This window comes from Saccopteryx bilineata, chromosome 3 (assembly GCF_036850765.1).
Source record: "Saccopteryx bilineata isolate mSacBil1 chromosome 3, mSacBil1_pri_phased_curated, whole genome shotgun sequence".
NCBI lineage: Eukaryota > Metazoa > Chordata > Mammalia > Chiroptera > Emballonuridae > Saccopteryx > Saccopteryx bilineata.
In genome coordinates this window covers 205608164-205613732 of record NC_089492.1, presented here as the reverse complement: position 1 = coordinate 205613732, position 5569 = coordinate 205608164, and the positions used below count along the sequence as shown (strand labels likewise).

The 5569-nt window shown below is 42.8% G+C and overlaps 1 pseudogene; it reads right to left on the bottom strand.

Annotated features, from left to right (window-relative positions):
• Positions 1-3070: 3070 nt before the first annotated feature.
• On the bottom strand, positions 3071-4593 carry LOC136329977 (tubulin alpha-1B chain pseudogene; annotated as a pseudogene).
• Positions 4594-5569: the final 976 nt, after the last annotated feature.

The following is a 5569-nucleotide window of genomic DNA, read 5'->3' as shown; positions in this document are numbered from 1 at the left end:
AAAAGCCCTTCAATAGAAGACTGGATAAAGAAGATGTGGCACATATACACTATGGAATACTACTCAGCCATAAGAAATGATGACATCGGATCATTTACAACAAAATGGTGGGATCTTGATAACATTATATGAAGTAAAATAAGTAAATCAGAAAAAAAACAAGAACTGCATTATTCCATTCGTAGGTGGGACATAAAAACGAGACTAAGAGACATTGATAAGAGTGTGGTGGTTATGGGGGGGAGGGGGGAGAGGGATGGGGAGGGGGAGGGGCACAAAGAAAACTAGATAGAAGGTGACGGAGGACAATCTGACTTTGGGTGATGGGTATGCAACATAATTGATTGACAAGATAACCTGGACATGTTTTCTTTGAACATATGTACCCTGATTTATTGATGTCACCCTAGTAAAATTAATAACAAACAAACAATAAAACAAAAAGGAAAATACATCCATAGTCAGCTCTTGCAAGCCAGCAGAGCAGTCGTTGGTGCCCCTGAGGCAAGAAAGCAAGTCCAGACAAAAGATGATGGTAGTCTAAATTTTATTCTTTGAACACACAGCTGGAGCTAACCCACATTCTATGCATGTCAGTTATCAAAATTTCCTCCCTCTACCACAAACACAACTGTCATACCAAATATCACCAAGATTTTTTTACTATTACAACATATAAGGGTGAGGGATGTGGCTCTCTTGCCCTATCCATCCAGTCTTACCTCCAATACTGAGTAAGCAAAGACATATGTCCTCCACCTTTAGTTCATCTTCCCAGAGCCATGACTGTGAACATGCTCAGATATTCTGGCATAACATTTTTCCCCAGCTGCTCCAAGGTGGGGCAGCCCAGAAAGTTGCTGAAAAGGCCCAGCTTGGGTTTGCAGCCTCCTGTGATTTGCATGAAGAGTCACAAGAATCAGAATATAGTTACAGTCTACAACTATAGGTTACTTAAAAAAAGCCTTTGCAAACGAGTCAGTGGGGTGAAAACCTTGGCTTTGGCTGGCTGGCTCAGAACTGAAGTAGAGAGGGAGAAGAGGGATGGAGTGAGGGCTCCTATTCCAGCATGCACTCACCCAAGTTACTAGGTACCTAAGGCTTGCATCCTCATTCCCCGCAACCTGGGCTTTAGCTGTTTCTCCAAGGCTCTTTTTCCTTCTTCTTTCCCTTCTACTCAGGTTTCTGGAGCAGAATAACAGCTTGTGTGTGCCTGAAGTGCTGCCCTGGGTGCTGCTATTTAAATAGCTCTGCTTCTAAGTACAACAGGTGTTGCTCACCATCCAGCTCCCACATTTTAACTGTTAGTCTTTGTTTTTGTTCTTTTTCTCCAAAGGGTCATATGAATTTTTTATTTAAAGAACTTTCCTGGCTCAGAAAATAATTCTTTTCTTTCTTTCCCTTCTTTCCTCCCTCTTACTTTCCTTTCTCTCTTCATATAAAGCCACAGGCTGAAGTCTTCCTCAGCAGCCACATCCATCAGTCCTGCTAGTTCTGTAATTTTCTGACCCTTGAGCTTGCTATGCTGGCTCCTAAGCTCCCTTCTCCTGGCTTTGTCCATTGGAAAAACCTCCCAAACAGGAGCTAGGGACTCCCAACAGGTTCAGTCATATCTGTGTCCCTGTTAAAGTTCTTATATAACCCAAGCCACCAGACACTAGACTAGTCAAAGAAGGGTGACAAAGATAGATATGGTAGGCAGATGAGGAAGAAAATGCCACAAAAAAACTAGACTCCATCAAGTGTTAACATTCCCTCTTGGGACAGAATAGAAGTATAAAGCTGAGTAACATTAAAATTTTATGTTTTAGAAATTTGTTTTTATTTCTAAATTCACAGAAACCACTAACCAAATAGAAGACCAGAAGGCAAAAGAGGCTATATCTCTGTACTTTTTAGAGGGGCTAAATTGTAATATTTGTGCCTGTGCAGGCACAAATTCTAAGTAACATATTAAGAGAACAACTTCGTATACTGTACAGCTAAGTAAGGGCATTTTTAAAAAAGATGATAGCTCATCACCATAATTTAATGAAATAAAGAGTATTTTAACATTAAATATTTTGATGGATTTAGCATGATGAAAACTTACTACACTGTCCTTTTCATCTAACAAAGGACTAATGAAAATTACAGTCCACTTAACAGTATTTGAGAAGCCAAATCTCAGTGTATCTCACACCATCTGAGAAAGAGACTGTATTTGGTAGGTAGCCCCACTGGATCTATAAAGAAAAGACGTCTCAGAAAGTTAAACAATTTGTTTAAAGTCACATAGCTAATAACAGTGAGATAAAATGCAAACTCAAGATATAACTTTTCCCATGAAAAAAAGGGGTGAGAGTAACAATAGATTTTTCCCAGCCCCAATATTGAATACATTTTACTAGGCCTATTCTTCCTCCTGTATAATTTTCTGCCTATTAGGCAATTTTCTTATTATGTTTTTGATTTCACAAGGTCGCCTACTACTTTGCAAAGAGATTCTAGAATATACTATGTCAACCTTATAAATTAGTAACTTCCTTTATTACAAATCAATCTCAGCAATTTGGGGATCATAAACCCATTCCATGAGGCCTCTGAGATACTGCTTGGAAGTAAAGAATGGGTTGTGGTGTTTTTAGACTTAAAGACCCTGATTTTCCAACCCTGGAACCTAGAGACAATGAACACACTGACAAGGACTAACAAGGCTGTGAGGAAGCTCCGGCCAGGCTGTGACCCACTGGGATGGACCCTCCGCCTGCCCATCTAATGGGTCTCCAGCAGGTCTGCTCAGCCAGGTGATGCTGGTAGGGCCTGTGTGACTTTGCATGGTGTGTCACTACACCCTCAGCCAGGCTGCAAATGGGAAATATTTGGATGAAATGATCTTGAGGGCTTCTTCTAGGTTGTCAATGACAATCACAGGACATTTTCTGTTGCTAAATGGAATCCTTAAGCTACCCACAATCTGGGAACGAAGAAAGATTTCTCTTCATTGTTATTTCCTCCCTGTCCTCCATTTTCACCAACCCTCAACAAGACAAATACTGGGCCAGCCAAAGCGATGTCATTTTTTTTTTTCTCAATGCTTCCACTCTGAGATGTGAGGGAAAAATCTTACAGGTACACATGAAAAGAACAGATATGACCACAGGTATAAGTGAAGATAATCTAACCAGAAAGCTTTAACGCCTGTCAGCTGAAGAACCTGAAGTTCTGAGTCTGACATGTTGCAGGGCTGAAAGGAATGGTAATTGGTATTCCTATTTTTCTCCTTCCCCTCTCTTTCGACAGAATCCACACCAACCTTCTTATAATCTTCCTCAAGGACAGCCTTGCCCTCACAGGCTTACAAAAACTCTCCTTCCTCCATGCTCTTGCCATGTACCACAAAGTTACAGGCTTGGCATACTCAGGCCATACTGTGGTCCAGGCGAGCCCAGACCTCAGCAGTACTTACATGGTTGCTCAGCAAGCACATAGCTTATTGTACTTTGGCCAGGTCTCCACCAGGTACCATAATAGGAGGCTGGTAATTAATGCCAACTTTGAAGCCAGGGGGGCATCAATCCACAAACTGGATAATACACTTGATCTTGATGGTGGCAATAGCAGCATTGACATCCTTGGAGACCACATCACCATGATACAACAGGCAGGAGCAAGCCATGGCAAGGGTCATATTTCACCATCTGGCTAACTCCAAGCTTGCGTTGTGATCTCTGCTACAGGAAGCTGTTCTTGGTAAGCTTTCTCAGCAGAGATGATGGGGCATATGTGGCCAAAGAGAAGTGAATGTAGGGTTAGGGCACCAGGTTGGTCTGGAATTTGGTCAGATCAAGATTCAGGGTACCATGAAATCTGAGGGAAGCCATGATGGGGGATATAATTTGGCTAATAAAGCTGTTAAGATTAGTGTAGATTGGACACTCAATACAGGGTTGGGCAAAAGTAGATTTACAGTTGTGAGTACACAAAACAGAGTTTATTCTTGTTTTATCATTTATTAATTATTGTATTATTTTCCATATGAACAACTGTCAACCTACTGTTACCCCACCCTGTATTGAGGTTTCTACAACAGATGCCCTCGTTATCTCAACCGTGGAAACCTGAGGGGCTGCCTAAACAGAGAACTCTATCTTAGGCTTCTTGCCATAATTGACAAAGAAATGTTCCATCAGCAGGGAGGTCCCTCCAAAGATGTAGATAACCAGGAACCCCTGAAGACTTGTGCACTGGTCGACCAGTTTCTTAATTAGGTCTAAGACACGGTCAATGATCCCCTTGCCAATGGTGCAGTGTCCACAGGCACAGTTATTGGCAGGATTTTCCTTGCCTGTGACAACTGCTCTGGGCAGAAGAGCTAGCAGCAGTGCCAGTGTGAACTTCATCGATGTCTGCAGGTTCCAGGTCTACAGACACTGCCCTGGGCAACGCTTGCCAGTGCCTGTCTTACTGAAAAAAGTGTTGAAGGAATCATCTCCCTGCCAAAGGTCGTGTCACCGGGCATCTGGCCATCGGCCTGGATGCCATGTTCCAGTCAGCAGCGCTCCCAGCAGGGTTTACCAATCGGACACCAGCCTGGCCAACATGGATGGAGATGCACTCACATGTGACTATGGGTTAGTAGGCTCAGGCAACAGGAGTAGACACTGGGTTCTGATTACTGTCCCCAACAAGCTAAGAGTGGAGGTGAGTAATGCACTCAAAGCTGTTTCACTTTGAGGAGTTCTCATGCATGGCTGAAATGTAATTCACATTGCTCGATAGAGCACAGTATCCTAAAGCAAGCACTAAGTGGTAACATTATCATAGATCTATATCTACTGCCTGATCGCCTCCATTCATTTAGAAGTGTAACCTCAGTCCAAACCCTGAAAATGTCCCCAGAGGGGACATGTTTCACACTAAATTGGTTAGCTACTGTTACCACATGCCTCAGCCCTCTTCCTCATCTTGTGTCTGAAGGGCTCGGGTCTTGAGGTGACTGTCAATCAGGAGACCACCAATGTTCCCAGCAGCAGTGAACTCTCGATGCTCCCAAAGCTCCCAGTCCTAGCCCTGAACTAGGCAGAGGGGAGGGGAAGGGCCTACCCAAACCAGCTAGGCTGGGGTTCAGGATCTCACTAGTGCCCCCCAATAGTTATAACGTCTTGGCCTCTTTGTCTCTACAGAAGAAGCCAATAGGTGGCAGATGCTGTTCATTCCATCTCCTCCTTCCTCTTTCCCCTACCTTCTGCTCGCAAGCATGTGTGTGGATTGGAGGGTAGGGCTCGCCAAGCTTATGACCCACACATCCACCAGGAGTGTTGGAGTGCTGACCAGTGCCATGAGAGGGGACCTGAAGCATAAGGAAGAGCAGAATTACTTTTCACTATTAACCCTTTTGTACAGTTTGAATGCTATACCAAGAGCACAAAACTCTTATTCAATAAAATAGTTTTAAAAAACAGAATTTAAATCATTTTTAAAATCATCCCACAAGAACCTACTTTTATTTTGTTTGGACAATTCAGTGCTTCCCAGCCCTTAGATAAATCTTTTTTCTTTTTTTTTTCTTTTTTCTTTAAATGTGTAT